Source organism: Brachycentrus maculatus, unplaced genomic scaffold, assembly GCF_059751285.1.
Source record: "Brachycentrus maculatus isolate JH-2025_06_01 unplaced genomic scaffold, ASM5975128v1 h1tg000158l, whole genome shotgun sequence".
NCBI lineage: Eukaryota > Metazoa > Arthropoda > Insecta > Trichoptera > Brachycentridae > Brachycentrus > Brachycentrus maculatus.
The window spans coordinates 1455366-1474531 of NW_028280911.1; the positions used below are offsets into that span (position 1 = coordinate 1455366).

At 30.9% G+C, this 19166-nt stretch overlaps 1 protein-coding gene across 1 annotated transcript in view; it reads right to left on the reverse strand.

Annotated features, from left to right (window-relative positions):
* LOC148308541 (protein O-mannosyl-transferase Tmtc2-like) overlaps positions 1–19166 on the reverse strand; it is a 231955-nt gene that overhangs the window by 186952 nt on the left and 25837 nt on the right. The window lies entirely within an intron of this gene.

Genomic DNA, 19166 nt, shown 5'->3' on the forward strand with positions numbered 1-19166 from the left:
GAATTGGCATTTACATTAAGGAAAATCTCGCTGTTATATTCAGAATTCTAAAATTTTAATACATAACAACGCGTAATGTTAAATATTTTTGTCATTTTTATTAAAATATGTTTTTTAAATCCTTTCAAGTATGGTGACGTGTATTATAACTAATATTCTTAGATTTTGATCATTACATCATAATCATTAAATTTGAATTTAAGCTTTATTTGAATACGTATACATGTATGTTCTTCTTCTTCTTCTTCTACTTGGTGTAGACCTTGTGGCCTGTTTTTAAGAGGGATTAGCCTCCTGCGACGTCGATTCCCAGCTATCGATTCATCTCTACGGTGGTCTGCCCGGGAGTCGTCTACCATGGGGTTGGCCGTACAGTGCGATGTGGGGGGAGTCTGGATGGTTCCATTCTCCTCACATGCGCATACCATTGTCTCCTTCGTTGCCTTCCCCACCTAACGACATCTTCGATCTCGCATATTTCACTGATCCCGGCGTTTCTTATTCTATCTCGACGATTCGTGCCTGATATGTTTCTTAGAGTCTTCATTTCTGACACTCTAAGCGCGTTTTTTTGTACCAACGGTGTCCGCTCTACTTTCAATTCCATACGTCATGATAAGTCGGACACAAGTTTTGTATATCTTGATATTATATACATATTATATGTATCTTCTGTCTCTCACTCACACCATATATTTTTAATTCAATCCAACTTCGTAAAATTGATTTTTAAAAAAAAACTATTTTGACGTGGGTTTTGATGCATTCCGCATTATTTCCAATAACTGTTTGGTTGCAAAATGATGCAAAATGCATAAAAAAACGTGTCATACCAAGAGAAATTTAAATTAAAAATGTATGTTAGTTTTGTACTGACATTTTTTGGTGGAACTGCATTTTATATAAAAGAACAACATTTATATAGTTTTCCCACTTTTCAGATTCACATTATCAGACAGGGTCTGGAATCATCCGTGTGATGTCGGTAACAATGGAACCCGGACACTTGTTGAAAAATCAATATAGTTTTTCATATAAATGGATGGATATTATAACTATGTAACAGCCAAATCAATCAACACACCATAAAATATTATTTCGAAAACAGTTTTCAAAATAATATCGAAATTTCTATGATAAAACAGGTCTATCAAAATGAGATTTGATGAAATATTTATTTAGAAAGTTAAAGTAAACAATATCCTTTTTCTATGTAGAGCATATGAAGTTCACAAACTGTATCCAGGCTTTTCGGACAGCTGCTAGTAAAAAATGAAAATTTGAGAAAGAAATAAAATATTATTAAAAATATTAAAACGGGCTTATTGACGTGCGTAAAAAAGGGTATCTTTTACATAATTAATCAGGGTAACACGCTCGTTGAAACTTTAATTTAGGCAACAATTGAGGCCCTTATCAGGAACCTTACAGGAGTAAGTATCATATTTACTGCCCTTTTTTCTCGTGGAGCATTGAAGCCTTATTTTCCCTCGCCCGTCTCCCACCCCCGCGCGGGCCATTCCCTCTGAAATATGGCGCCACTGTCGGTGCCCGCCGCAGCCCTCGCGTAAAGCTTCTGGAGGGCCCTGCACAGCCAGGGATGGAACATTCTAAAGGTAATTGTAGGGTAGTAACTTACTTTACGAACCATCTCGGGCTTTGACACTTTTACAACTATTTGCAAGTTTTTATTTAGTTATTTTGCTATCGTTCGAATAACATTACCTAAAATTATTCTAACCTTTGAACACATTCTTTTTTTTAAAGTTAACTAACTAACTAAATAACCATCACACCGTTTCTCTGCAGGGGTAGGCATAGAGAATTGAACGCCACACCACTCTGTCTTTGCAAACATTATTCGCCTCTTCTACATTCATGTATCTCCTCATACATACTCGACGATTATTACGACTCCTGACTCGGCTGCTTTCAAGTTTTTGACATACCTGATTGTGCCTAAGTTTTACTTGGTAAATACCGCTTTTTCTTAAAATCCTAACATAATGTTCTTAAAATATAAACCAAGTAAAACGTAAATTAAAAATGAGTTGATATTATCACAAAGTGAGCTCGAATCAATGAAAGACTTTATATTTTTATTTTTTAACCTTTTTTATATCTATGGATGTTGCGAATACCTATAAATGAAAACTAACTAGTAAAAATACAATATTTCATTTACTCATTTTACTATCGTTAGAAAAACTTTATCTGAAATTATTTTCACCCTTTTGTTTTAATTTATCGATGGGTTTTGTCGTTAAATTTATAAATATTGAGAGGAGAATAAATATTTAAAAACATTTTGTTGCGATATGTAATCATCTATTTTTTATGACAAAACAGCTATGTAACATGTTTTTTTATTGAAACAACATAAATAAGAGAAAGTCTACAATAATAGAAATATGTAACCTAAGCATTTACATGACTTGTGACCTATCATCGATTGGTAAAAAATGGTCACTTTGTTGCTTTGTAAAGTTTTTCAATCTACCAATCATTTACAACAAAACTTTACGGACTTTTCTTACAACTCAAATTACGGATATATTTATGAGTGAGATGAATCGTTTTAAATGAAAATAATGTCATCAATTTATGACAGTCGCTTAATAGGAAAACCGTATTTATACATTTTAATAAAACTTTTGAATGGTAAATACCATGATTTATTCAAATCAATTGTAACACGTGTTTCGATGCATTTAATATTATTATTGGTGATTGATAATGATATTCTTTGTATCAAAATAAGTGTCATAAAAGATATTAGAAAATAATACTTTTTTCCATGTATAAGATAAATTTAAATTATATCAATTTTACAATTGAAAGGGTATTTTTTTATACAATGCTTTCCATAACCCAAGCACTGATCACATCGCGCTGTTTTATAACTCCACAAGATATATATGACTAGATTCTCGATTTCTATGCTTACCCCTCGCAGGGTACAAATTTCTAGCAGATAACTGTGCGGAAAATTATTCAGACTTTCCTTGGAAAATAACCATCCAGAAGGTTTAAGATCCTCTCATTTCGCCCCCTTGTTATCTCTGCAGAGTGGTGGGATAAATTTAAGACATATTCTTAATATCCAGCCGGTCGTATGTCTGTCTCTTGGAGACGTTTCAAAAGGCGTTATCCGGGGGTGCAGTGAAGTATAAACGTCAGCGATTATTTTACTCGGGCCAAAAGCTCACAAAAAATGGTCCCATAACACTCTCGTTTGAAGGGGCTCAAAAGTGACAGTGCTCGGAAAAAAGACGAATTCTAATGCTGCCAAACGCTGCGGGATGTTTCATCACATTTCGAGATGTTTTATGAAACATGTATATTTTTACAACACGTACTAAAAACAAGAGAGGTTCAATTTTTTCAAATATTTTTTTTCAAAAAATTCATTTATCTTCTTGAATGTTTTTCGCAAATGCTTTGTGGCACATTTTATAAAATTTTATAAAATAAAACAACTTTGTTTTTAACCACATTTTTATTGGTACATTTTTTCATCATGAGGGTTAATAGAGTTCATGTTTAACCTTGATGATGACAAGGTTGTTGTCGAAACCAGTTGCAGGAAAAAATGTAACAATAAAAGAGTGGTTAAAAACAAAGTTTTATTTAACAGTTTTTTTTGAAAATCATTGAGCATATTCATAAAAAATATGAATAATGTAAGATTCACCTTAGTAAAAACATTTAAATAAATCTTTATATATGTAACAAATATTTGGTTTAGAGATAAATATAATATATTAAGAGAGACAATAGAAGAGAGGGTGGATGGGTGTGAGTGTATGTGAGGGTGTGTGTATTTTTGTTTTTGTATGTGTGAGTGTAAGAGTAAAAGGGTAAGGGTAGTATAGAATGTTATATGCAGAATGGGAAGGGAAAGGAGAGGATTTAATAAGAGAGTCATTAAAGGATTTGTTGTTCGTAAGAAGGTTATACTAAAAAAATAATATTTATAGATATAAACATATGTATATACATATATAGGGAGATAACTGTAAGTAATATTTTATTCTAGTAATGACATAAAGTCAATCTTAACTGTAACATTCAATATGTTTCACCTTTACATTAAATCAATATTATCTTGAATTTACTTAAAATGTAAGTTTAATCAGTGGACGTCTATAAAGTCCGGTTTTGACTTCCAAAATAACGTATAATGCACCCGGCTACCGTACCCGTCACACGTCACAATCTTTATTCAGAGTACCTGTCCTTTGAACTAATTATGCTATGTTTCGAATGGCTAGTGAGTACAACTCATGTTTTAGCCATGTTGACAATTTCAATGCGGAAAATCTGTGTTGAAAAGTCGAATGGTGAACATATTGTCCTCTCAGGATCTTTAAAAAACTTTGTTTCTCAGCATTGTTTGTATATCCCTACTAGAATTAACATCACATACATACATTCATTCATTTGACAGATCTACACTTAATATTTTGTCCTGATTTTTATGTTTCTGTTGTTAACCATAATTGGCTAGTTTATGTATATCTTTTAATCGTTTCGTTTTTAACATGTTGCTGTTGTCAACCCAAATAAATAAAAAAAGACTGAATATCTCACCTTCATATTAGAGACGATCAACTAAAAATGCATCACTTTAATGCAGAGCCGTAAAGCTGATTATTTTGCCTTTATGTAATTATTTATCAAGCCAACACAGCATCAATTTGATCCAGTGCCTTATAAATCATTGGGTAGGTATAAATGTAAAAAGAATCCTAAGTTCAAAAATCTCTGAGTTGAAATATTAGACTCGGTATTTCATTTCAAAATGAACTCTGATTATTCGAATTAATATAAAAATCTAATATCAAATTTGTTCGAAGAAAAATTCAATTTTCTAAATTCAAATTTAAATTTGAACCGAACAATTGAAGAGTGATTTGAAATAAAGCTTTATATTGCTGGACTAAGTTCAATGGATATTTGATTTAAATTTTGGTCTCTTTATCGATAACTTGGTTTCCATTTTTAGATATTGTCGATAAAATTTCCCGACGAAAAGGAGGACCTGTAGAAATAAAATGACTCATTTGTCTACCTCAAAGAAACCTACTAACTTTCACGCTGATTTTCACAGGGGCAAGCAGAGTGAATGAATGCCACACCAATCTGTCCTTGCATACAATATTCGCCTCTTCCACATTCATGCATCTCCTCATACATCTTGCTGGTTTTTCAGACTCCTGACCTAACCACGCCCAAGTATTTGAAACACTTTATTATGCCAAGTATTCGTCGGTCTTCCTTTGTTTTTATTTTCCACTAAATTTACCTGATAAATATATTTCTAGTTTCTTCTGTTTTTTCTAAGCTCATCAAACTAACATGCCTAATACCTTTCTCGATTTAATCCATAATTTTTATCTCAGCCTTGCATTCTTTCCTTCCACTCATTTTTCTAACAAATCGCATTTTGAATGCATGTTTTCTATTTTCATTTTTATTTTACAATAGAGTTTGAATGAGAACTCAGTTGTATACTGTCAATTAAGCTTTCGCTGATAGGTTTTTATATATTCGTGTGTATATACTCGTATGTTAAAGTTTATGCTAAACTTCAAACATGTTTTATGTAACAAACATACACCAATTCATATACTCACATACAAATATAAGTTTCTGCCCCATTAAAAAACTCTTCATCTCACCAATAGATGTCTCTAGTGAAAATTCTAGTGATTTAAGTACAATGTTTCAAAATTGGATCATGTATATGGAACATTCAAGAATATGAGTAGTGTGGTTGTCAATCATGGGTGGAATTAGTGAATGCTACACGTGTGTAAAGTGATCACTCGAACCAGCCTCGACGGTCTTAAACCCCGTAAATACTCAGAATTCCAAAATCTATGTTGAGATGTCAAAAAGGGCTTATGTGAGAAAAAAAAGAAAGTAGGTTTGTACAAAAAAATAACGAAAACTTGTTTTACTTTATAAAGTTTATCATATACTTCTGGTTATTTTTTGACATCTCATCAAAGATGAAGAAGAATATGGAAGTCTGGGCATTTACGGGGCTTACGACCGTCATAGGCTGGTTTAAGTGATCACTTTACACACGTGTAACATTCACCAATTCTACCCATTATTGACAACCACACTACTCAAATTCTTGGAAGTTCTATATATATGAACCAATTTAGAAACCTTGTTCATGAATCACTAGAACTTCACTAGAGACATCTATTGGTGAGATGTAAAGAAGCTTTTTACTAAGCAGAAACTCTTATATTAGTATGTGAGATCCAAATCCTGGATTATAATCACACACATGAGAAACGCCAGAAAACACCATTTTCATTTTTATTATTAAGCTTATAATTTGACCAGATAATTTATTTACAACATTTTGAGTGTGTCCAAATACTTGTTCACAAAATCTGGATTATCTCCAATTACAGGAGTTATTTTCATATTATGAAAATAACTCCTGTAATTGGAGATAATCCAGATTTTGTGAACAAGTATTTGGACACACTCAAAATGTTGTAAATACTTCTGGTTTATTTACATTCAGAAAGAAATTTCAAAATAATGGTTTGTATATTGTTAACTGGAGAAAAACAGCTTTAAACACACAACAGTAAAATCCTAATATTATGATGTCAAAAAAGGCAGTCTTAAGTGTGTGACAACATTTATTCGCCGCGGGGTAGGCCATTTATATAAACGCTCCAACGTAAGGGGTGATGAAATCAGCTGTGGGCGACTCTAGGGGTGGTAATATATGGCCTGAAAAGGATATGAGGGGATGTTTTACGCCCCGGAAGACTCACCCCTGCGTACGTAGCTCACGTGGTTTTTACCACTTCAACTAATTAACAGTTTTTATCACGCAAACCTAACCTAACCTAACCAATACCCCAAAAGCTCCTCGTAAAAACCATTGTTTCCGTTTGCTTAGCGTACTTTTTCCGTGTTTTCTCAATTAATAATGTACATGTAGGTTAGTATACTCGAATTTTTAATGTAATAAGTTAGATATCCTACTCAAGGATACGCACTGGGGTAATAACTAGGGGGAGGTGGAGATTAAGGGGTAAGTCTTGGTTTAATGGTAATTTCAAAAATTAATGCAGTATGAGCAGAATGGTGAGTGTTTTATTTTTTGAATTTAAGAAATCAAGGAATCTTGCATCCTTTATGTCACTGCGACCATATTAGATCATTATGTCCTCTTTCTGTGTCATAACTCAGTCTCAATACCTACGTCAGTCATAAAACTCACAATCTAACTTGGTGATAGGAGCTTCACCTTCTTTGAGTCCAGTATTGGCCCTCCAAAGAAGTGATTTCGATTGCTAGCGAGTGCGTTATAATTACAAAGAATATGGATGGGATATAAGGTCGATTGTGACCTCCTTCTGTGTCATTACTTACTCTCATGACCTACGTGAGTCAAGTACCTCATGACCCATCTTGGTGATAGGAGTTTCACCTTCTCGGAGTCCAGTATTGGCCCTCCAAAGAAGTGATTTCAATTGCTAGTGCGTGCGTCACAATTACAAAGGATGTAGATGGATAACTCGATCATTAAAAGTCTATCGTGACCCCCCCACCTATGTCACAACTCAGTCTTAAGAGTTTCACCTTCTTGGAAAATAGTATTTGTCCTCCAAAAAAGGGACTTCGATAGCTATTCGTCACAATTATAGGGAATGTGGATGGGTGATTCGCTATCCTCCATACAATATTTGCATACAAAAATGCCAGGTCGTATGCTCTAGGATGCTCACGTTTCGTCTTCTTCTTCTTTTTCATCTTGTAGTAGGCCTTGTGGCCTGTTTTTAAGAGGGATTTGCCTCCTGTGATGTCGATTCCCAACAATCGACCCATCTCTTTGGTGGTCCTTCATTTCACTGATCCCGGCGTTTCTTATTCTATCTCGAAGAATCTTGCCTGATATGCTTCTTAGAGTCTTCACTTCTGACACTCTAAGCGCGGTTTTTGTGGCAACGGTGTCCGCTCTACTTTTGATTCCATACGTTTATATTCTTTCAAATATAAAAAGGACGATACGTATAGGTGCTTCAAGCTATCGAGCTGAGACACTTATGGTATAAGAATTAAATTAAATTAGCATACGTTCCAACTTTTGCTGCACTTTTGAATAACTTATAATTATTTTCCGGAACTGTCGCACCATTGCTGATCTCCGCTCCAAGTTTCTTGTGTAACCATGTTGGGAACTTCCCCACTTAGTTGGACTTAGTAAGGGACCGCTCACACATAGATACGAACTGAGCTGGATGTATTATGTCTACAATGTATGAAGCGCTGCTCCGCAAAGTCACATCGCTATTCCACGACTTGTGTGTAGTACAGAACTCGACAAATAGACGTATGCAAGTTCATTGTTTGCTCCACTGATTAACTGGAAATGAGGGCGTTGGATTTAAACGTTAATTTAAAAATTTCACCAAATCACATACTTTATTTATTGATTTGATTGACATGATGAAGACATGTTACAATGATTAAAGAAAACACTTGTTTTTTACCACTTGAGTTTTATTATAGACTACATGTTTCAGAAGTTAAACTTCCATCATTCAATGAGTTATTATACAGACCTGAATGATGGAAGTTTAACTTCTGAAACATGTAGTCTATAATAAAACTCAAGTGGTAAAAAACAAGTGTTTTCTTTAATCATTGAAATCACATACTTGTCACCTTTTTGTTCATCTAAGATGTGATGACAATAGAAAAAAATCCCAGGTGAAGAAATCTAGATGTGTAAACAAGGATTTGAATAGACTCAAAATAATGTGAAAAAGTAATTGGTTAAATTATAGCTTGACAAAAACTCAGACGTCTCTTTGTAAAGTAACTTAGAAAGAAATATTTAAAAAGGGTTCTGCTAAATTAAATGCTTGCTCAATTCAACCAAAGATGCTGCCGAGAACTCACAAATGAAATAAGGTGTTAATTGTACGATATACATTAAAAAAAAATTCTGAAAAAATAGTAGTGTGGTTATCAATCATGGGTGATATGGTAAATATGGCACTATAAGTGATCACTTTAACCAACTTCTGACGAATCTAAAGCACTGTAAATACTCAGACTTCTATGTTCTTCATTATCTTTATTGAGATGCCAAAATGCGAGTTACAAATTTTTATATTATTTTTTGACATCTCATCAAAGATGAAGAAGAATATGGAAGTCTGGGCATTTACGGGGCTGACGACCGTCATAGGTATAGTATTTTATCTTTCACGTTATTTTTATTATTTCTATCATATTATTTCCTTACGATATTGAATGAAATTTAACATCCCTAAAATTGAAAAGCGGTCAAAAAATCAATAATCTAATCCGCCTAAAATGAAAATAATTTGCTTGCCTTTGTGCCTCGAGGTTTGATCACTTTACATCTGAAATAAATACTCTGCCATTCATCATTTCAAACCATTGAATACCAATTAAGTCCGTCATTAATTTGAACGGCGGAAATCGATTCCAGCTACAGCCGCTTCTAAATGGAACTTTTGAATTTCAGTCTCAGTTTATTACCAAAGCCTGTAAGGCTGTGTCAGAAAAGCCCCAATTTCTGGAAAAGCCGCGATAATTTTTGTCCCTTAATGGGAAAGTCTACTTTTGCTATCTTCGCTTAACGAGTCGTGAGCTTTTGGCTCTTTTTTCCTTTTTCTCAAAGCTACAAAGGGCCAATATAATACAGGCTCTTTTGTGATTCAACAATTTGGAATGCGTGATTTTTTCCTACCCAATTATTCTTGGTTATCTTTTAAGAATTAAAAAATAAGCATTTTTAAAACTATTTATATACATGCTTATTATATATTTATATATATATATATATATATATATATATATATATATATATATATATATATATATATATATATATATATATAAATATATATATAAATGTATATATATATATATATTTATATATATATATATATATATATATATATATTATATATATATATATATATATATACATATATATATATATATATATATATATATATATATATATATATATATATATATATATATATATATATATATATATATATTTATATATATATATATATATATATATTTATATATATATATATATATATATATATATATATATATATATATATATATATATATATATATATATATATATATATATATATATATATATATATATATATATATATATATATATATATATATATATATATATATATATATATATATATATATATATATATATATATATATATATATTATATATATATATATATATATATATATATATATATATATATATATATATGTATATATATATATATATATATATATATATATATATATATATATATATATATATATATATATATATTTTAATTACATTTATTAATATGTTTTTTTTTGTTGAACCGTTATTTTCAGCAACTTACCCAATACACGTAGTTTAAATTAATAGTGATATTTAAAAAGACACGAAGATGTCGCGAACATATTTTCATAAAAAGGCCATTAATTATGACTTAGAAAAAGTACCATTCATGAAAAATTGCTTACAAATTACACATAATGTCTTTTCCAATAAACTCCGTAATATTTTTAATGCATATTAAATGAAAAGTCATAGAAAGCTGTGTTTAATTAGCCATATTTCCATAATCCCAACAATTTTAAGCTTTCCCCTACCAGAGAGCCTTGAAAAGTTTCCACCGTTACAAAGTTTGCAAATTATCGGAGCCTTTTACATTTTCCCACTTTTTCTCCCCATAAAAGTACGACGAGCTTTGTTACAAGAAGAATAAAAACGGAGAATTCCTAAAAAAGTTTTTAAATAACACATCCGGCCCTCACATATACATACAACTACAAAATATTTATATATATTTTGATGGGTATATTTGTCTCAAGAAAAAAATGGGTAATATATATTTGAATTTACCTTTCGTATTTTTATATGTGTTACTCTTAAAAATTATATATCTTATTATTGTACTAGAATGTTAAACTTATATGAATTATGGATAATGTATCAATGTTTATTATAGGTGTTTTAAATTAATCCAAGCATTTTTTGTTTTTATACAAAGGAAGATGACAATTTGCATGATCTGTAAACTTTATTTTATTTATTGTTTCGGCATTAACTTTGTGGTAAGACGTGTTACAATGATTAAGGAAAACACTTGTTTTTTACTTGAGTTTTATTATAGACTACATGTTTCAGAAGTTAAACTTCCATCATTCAGGTCTGTATAATAACTAAAATATAAAATAAAAAATTGTTCTATAAATAAGGAGAGGGGAAAGTAAAGGGAAACGGTTAGTCAAGGAGCGGAGTTTGAAAACAAAGGAAAAATTGAAAACAACGGTGAAGAATTTTGAAACAATATATTATTTAATAAATTATAATTAGAATTTAGGTTTTCTTGGATTTCTAAATTTTCAAGATAATTCATAATTTAGCCTTTCCCTTTACTTTCCCCTCTCCTTATTTATAGAACAATTTTATATTTTATATTTTAGTTACTATACAGACCTGAATGATGGAAGTTTAACTTCTGAAACATGTAGTCTACAATAAAACTCAAGTGGTAAAAAACAAGTGTTTTCTTTAATTATCTGTAAACTTGGTTGACTTAAATATTGAAGAAATAAAAAATCTTTAGTTTAATGTCTCATTAGAATCAAGTAAGGAATTAATCAACGAAAACCTTCAGATTAAAGAAAACGAAAACATTTTTTACCATTTTTTTCAAGTTATCTGTGATAAAAATATAAATCTAGCAATTTATTAATGATGTAATCAGAAAAAAAACTATCCTGCAATAATTATGTTTTAATTGCAAAAAATGTTTATCCTTGTTTAAATTTAAAATAACAGTTATATACTCGTATACAACACGTTTAAACAAAAAGGATTATAAAATGTTTGAAGTAATATGACAATTATTTGATAAATTAAGTGAAAAATATTTCATTAAAAAGTTTTTAAAAAATATAGCTGATTTTTTTTTTAAATTTTGGCAGTGCGTGAGTTGGAGTGCGTGAAACAGTATACTCCTAGACGGGAGGTTGAAAAAAATCAATTCCAAAAAAAAGGTTTTATCTTTCTTCGTAAAAATATAATAATAAAATAATAAAACGGCTTTGTACTTACCCTATGAATTCCACAAAGAATATCAAAATACTTTTTCATGATGAACTTAGAAATTTCGTAATATACTTTCGTAATATCCCCTTATATCAAAAAGTAATGAAGCCCTTACCCAAGCAAACTGAAATCAAATCTTTCTAAATTAGTTAAGAAAACAACCCCTAAAATATTCACAGGTGGTGTTTAAAAAATCCTGCTGCATCCTTAAATAATGAAATATTTTCCGGCTGTTCAGTTAGGGGAGGAGATCGCTATAGAGGGGGTGACTTGAACAGGGTAACTTTGATTTAAGGCCCTCACACACAGTAAGTCAAAGGCGATGTCGGACACACGGCCGCCTTGCGACGACTACTTCAATGGTTTGATAAAATGCTGTTGCATGTGAACTTTTCTTTTAATATTGGAATTAACTAAGAACTCGAACGTAATTTATCGACCTTTCATTCGTAGCTGATAAAAGGATAATTCTAAATATATTTTTGCATTACCTCCTGTTTTTTTAAGGAATAACCCGCAAAACTTCTATTTTTAAAGGCTTGTCTGCAGGATACTAAGGAAAGAAAAGGTAAATGTGAAAAATACATCACAACACCTTGGCTAATAGAAAATAAATATTTCTTGAATTTATTTTGCAATTGGCGAGAATCGAACCCGTGACGCCAGTTGAGTGTCTGCCATACCATGCCGCTTGCAGAACAGAATATCTTTTTTCCCCGAAACTAGTCGTATTTTCAACGACAGACTCAAAAGCAGTATTTTAAAAAAGTTTTATATTTTTCATAATTTTATTTTATATTCAAATCAAAATTAATGCCACATCAATATGAAAGTCACCATCCATAATTTGAAAAAACCTCTCATTATACATTTTACAAAATACAAGCAACATCTTTTATTAATAAATAACTGTTTACTTAAAGTTAGTTTGCATCTAAACTATTATATAATGTTGTTTTTTTTTAATATTTTAAGTTTCTATTTTTATTATAACATATGATACGAGTATAATATTATGTATTATTTGTATTATTTGTATTGTTTTATTTTTAATTCCCTGGATTGACTTTAAAAAGAAAGATACATCAATAATACAAAACGTGTCGATGTATACCATATGAATTTTAAATCGAATTTTGGTCAAAGTTTTTTTCAAGAAAAAAATACAGTAACGAAAAATCGAATGAAAAAAGTATTTGTTTCATTAGATATACTATAGCTGTGTTCTAAACTATTGACTTGTTGTAACTGAGTCGTTATTTACGAACTGTGCTCGTTAAAATGTAAAATTTTATAATAAACCATATTATTTTACCCTTTCGTAAACAAACATTATTTGAGGAGAGATATTGCGAGTAAATCATATTTATAACCTTGAACATCCTCGTGGTGTATAGATTTTATATATTACAGTAGAACCCCAATACAACAAATATGCTGAAGGTCTAAAAAAAATATATCATATATAAAAAGTGATTTGTAATGTGTGCTGAAGTTTAGATGACTAAAAACCTGATATATCGAGGTTAGCTCGATTATTTAAGCGATTAATATGTATTTATATGTAAAACACATCACATATATATATATATATCGTTATCAAAGTATGAAGTAATTCAAAATTAAATCAGACATGAAATTTAATGCATTAAACACTAGAATATATAGAATCCACTCACTTAACATGACTGAAAAGGAACTGGAGGAGAGTTTGCGAAGAATTTGCCAAGATTCATGTCAAGGGACGTTTGTGCGTATATAACACCATTCGTTACATCGAAGTTTTTAAACATACTCTATTTGTTATATTTTTCACTAAACGGTTAGGCAAAACCAAGGAAGTTATTAATAATTCTACATCACAGAATTCATTATATTGAGGTTCGTCGCATCGAATCCTCGCAGTATAAATGTATTTATTTACAGTAAATCATATAATATTTTACTGAAATACATTATCCTTATTTCTTAGTTAAGAAGATATAAATTTTGGTATTTATACTCTAGTTTTGAGAAGACATTAATTAATATAATGAATACAGAGCAATTCCAACTACGTACAATGTAAACAAAGTGTGTTTATACATATGTATAAACTTGTATATGTTAATGTAACCAAGTTAAAGTTAAGATTGACAACGGTCGTGACAGACAAGGGAAAACGGAGTATGAAATGTTACCCTAGTATAGGTGTGTAATCATAAATAATTGAATTCAGTAGGATTATCACTAACGTTGAAAATTTAAATTTTACCAAAAGTAACATTGGAAGATTTATTAAGTATCTACTGTTATTTAAATTCTATTCTAAATAATAATATAAAAATACCGGTTATATCTTACACGTAACTGCGTAAAATAACGATTTGTTTAAAATAAATCGATATTTCATTCGGTTTTCTGTTCGATCATTTAAAACTAATCATGTCAATCAATGCGTAAATTTGGTTGCATCCTGCGTATTTCTAGCTCTTACTTTATTTGACTATTTGACTTCAAAAACTTCAGCTGAGTAAAAATTAAAATCGAAAAAAAATAACGGTTATATTTCAAAGCGGGTAACCGAAAAAGTAACAGTTACGTATCCTGTATGTTAAAAACATTTTTAGCTTTGTAGTTTGGCAATATGATACTCTTCGTATAATTTATCTTAGACCTTATGCAAGAAGAGTATGACAGTGTATTACATATTAGTCTTATTTTTTGACATCTCATCAAAGATGAAGAAGAATGTGGATTTCTGGGCATTTACGGGGCTGTAAAGTGATCATTTAAACCAGCCTTTGACGGTTGTCAGCCTCGTAAATGCCCAGATTTCCATATTTGATGAGATGTCAAAAAATAATATGAAACTAACTCCTGTAATTGGAGATAATCCAGATTTTGTGAACAAGTATTTGGACACACTAAAAATGTTGTAAACAAATTAGTCACATTTCTACGGGGAAACATATATAACAATATTTGAAAAAATTACCTTTGTTAAGCGACTCTATGATATGCAGATAATTTTCCAGACACTTTGAAATACGATATGTGTTGTCTTACCTGAAAATAAAAGAAAATTCAAATATAACATTGGATAAACTACATACAAATCATTAACTTGACATTGGCAAAAGAAATAAATTGTATATGCAATGCCATTCTATATATAAAAAAAACTACGTACAAATCAAGGTCCAAAAATACATATAAAAAAGATGAATGTCTCGAAACCGGCAGACCAAAATTTTCAGAGTTGTTAAATATGGAATGCACTTACAAAAACCACTCGTTTGTATAATATTTACAATAAAAAAAATTCAAAAATTAAATAAAATATAAGCTTTTCTTGAATGTTTTCCGCAAATTCTTTGTAGTACATTTTATAATATATTTATAATAAATTAATTGAATTTTTCTCACCATTTTTTCAATAAATACAATTCAACCTACTAGTTTCAACAATACATTGTCATCATCAGGGTTTATTTTAAGTCAAAATCATTAAAATACTTTCACCAAAAACTATCACACACTCCATAGAAATCCTAAAATTTAAGTAGTGAAAACAAAGTCAATTAATTTTATAAAGATATTAAAATATAAGCACTTAAAGCGTTCATAATCATAAGAGCTTAGATTCTTTATTGGAGAAAATAACATAACAAATATAAAGATTGTTAAAAGTACAAATATCTAGAAAATAATTATTTTTGTAACTGTATTAAATAAATACAAATAATAAAAATATATACTTGTTTTCCCCAAGGAACAAAAAAGCTTAGATTATATTTTTCTCATATAAATCACAACGAGCCTCTTAAATAGCTTTAAGCTCACCATGGCAATATCTGCAGTTATTAAATATAACCGTTATCACTCGAGACAACGTAGCAGTGTAATATATTTTAGGACAAATCGCTGCAGGCACCTCCACCCCTATTATCCGAAATTTATTACCCCTCTACAACACCTCCGCTTCCCACTACAGCCTTCATTATCATATTCATTCGGCCAATCTTCACAAAAATAATAGTTTCCGGCGAAATTGGATAAGAAGATGGTGCCCGGAATAAATATACGGTTTTTGAACCCAGAGATCGTATAAAGAGTTTTTTTTTTATTATAACCATATCCGCTCCCTAGGTGGAGCATATGGAACAGTCCACAAACTAACAACAAACCACAAACAAAAGCCTGGAGACAGTTTGTGGACTCCATATAAAGAGTTTACTTAACATTAAACTATTAAAAAAAACATTTATTCATTTCATTTCATTTCATTCATCCTCGAATTTATGTCGAAATATGAAAATAATTTAGTTTTTCATTTATCTTTATATTATAATGCCTCTTAGTAAAAAAAAAATCAACATGTTTTCTTTGTCATATGTAGCTCCTGTCTCAAATATACTTGCTTTAAGAACAGAGTGTCGGTCTCCTGCACGTCTCATACTAAAATTCGATTTTGTGAAGTGTGAGAGGGACACACATAAGTGCTTGACCATGCTCGAATACTCCAAATGTTTATTCACTTACCCCCAAGTGCTCCATTTTCAGCCATTATTTGGAGAAAAAACCGAGGGTAAAAGTTTTTCACCAAACTGACAGGACAAAGATTGTTTTTAAATTAAATTACTATGACAATATTATCAAGGATATAGGGCTGTAAATTGATTAATTATACTATTTACGCATATACGAGTCTTGTTTATTTAATTAAAAATATTATTTTTTAACATGTCAACAGAGATGAAGTTGAATATGGAAGTCTGGGCATTTACGAGGCTCACTACTGTCATAGGCTGGTTTCACTAATCACTTTCAATATAAAAAATACTCCTTATTAGAGATAATCCAGAATTGTGAAGTATTCGGACACACTGAATATTTTGAATATTGTTTATCGATTTAATAATCTTAAATATCAGAACATGTTATTTATACGATGCATACTTCAAATCAAGTCAAATCAAAGAATATAGATTTTCGCGTCTAATAAAAAAGATACATGTTGGAAAACAACCGAGGCGAGACGAAGAGAGACGAAGCATCCCGCTTTATCGCACACTTGTATCGACAGCGAGAATTTATGAAAATGTATTCAAACATTTTAAATCGTCTGCGCTGGCATGGCGAGGCGTAAACCGAAGTTACATTTCGGCAGTGTAACATTTAGCGGTGCCGGGGAATTTGCATAGCGCTTTAGCCAAATTTGCATTCAGAAAAGCTAAGACCAGTCTTGCCGAGATATCATGGAACATCGCGAAGGAAGCATCTATTAACAAGTCTAATTCTTTCACCCTGTAGCTGAGCTCTAATAATTATTGTCAAATGAGTCGCTTGATACATTTTTTACCCCATTCAGTAACCTTTTTCACCTACTGGGTCGCTGTTTTAGATTTGTCTTTCAAGCGCAGTGCAAAGACACACGGCGTCAGGTGAAAAGTTAACGTTCAAAGTGAATATGTTACAGTGATGCCTCGCATAACGAACTATGAACTTTCTATTCACTCAATTGCGACTCACATAGCGAACCTCGCTTCACACAGCGAACTGTATCGTATTTCATCTTTCCGTTCGAATGCTCCGAGGTCACGCCCAGCCAATACACTTTCACAAACTTGTGCGAACATTAAACAGGCAACTGAAGAGATCTAAACTGTCTAGCAACATGATGAACTGCAAAGGCTAGCTTTATTTGACGTCAAATAGGTGTAATCAAATCAACAAATACCAGCCACTGCCATTAATCACATCCTAGTCGAGAGGTTCAGAAGTCAACCAACACTCACTATCCAAACTCAGCTAAGACCAACAGGATCAACGATCTCTACAATGACACACTCGCCGTTATTTTTGTAAGGTGTTGAAGAAGAGGGAGAAATAGACAAACTCGGAAAGATTTTTCAGGAAGCCAAGAAGCAAAGAATGGAACAAGAGGATTTAATTCCGTAAACCTCGGTGCACTCTTTTAAATCTGACTGCCTAAAAATTAAAGTAAGTACCTTTTTTGTAACAAAGTTAATGCTATTTATAATTAATTAAAGAAATAATTTTAAAAATAATTTAAATAAATTTTAAATATGTTTATGGGAAAATGTGTTCCATATAACGAACTTGCTTGTAGAAGGAATTAAGTACGTTATGCAAGTCACCACTGTATAACACATACACAGTTTTTATGGTTAAACAGTGTTCTACTTTAATGTATAGAATAAACACAAATGCTGTATTCCCGACATTAAAGAAATTTACAGCAATTTTTTTTTGATACTTTAACAAAGATATAATTTATTGAGATGACAATATGAGATAAAATAAAAACTTTGATAGTTTGAATACAAAATTTAAAAATAATCCTCACTATCATATTTGCAGTTTTGGAAACTAGTTGTGTTTATTTCTATAAACTAAAAAAACAGGACTTAAACAAGGTTTTTCGTTTTTTTTATGTATTACGTTACTCCATAAAATTTATGACAAATCTAAAAATTGTTTATAGTGATATGTATTTTAGTTATTTGTTTATTGATTTTTACTCTAAGCCTTGAAATAAAGAGTATTTGCCTTTGATTTAAAGGAATGAACAATTTCTGTAAAGAAAAAAAAAATTCTTTATTATGATGACCGTATCTCATTTGATAGTGAAATGATAAATTTATTTTTAAATAAATAAATTCGATTTCGCCAAACGTGTTTTACGTTTTGCAATTTGCATGTCTTATAGCTGACATAAAGACGTCAATATAAAGGACATGGGAGAATAAAAGCCGTAAGAAATTTATCCCTCATTTCGTCAGACACAATCTGCAAATTTCAATATATGCAAATGTGTTGTCTGGATTTTCGTAAGTCAAAACAAAGTGAAACGCGAATTTTCTCTGGAAGAGAGGGAGAGGGAAAATAGAGAGGCTTTTTTATTAAAATAGCCGACATAATGGCGTACCTAACGGAAGAGATAACGCAGGATTTAGTCGTTTTTCATCCCCCATGTCAA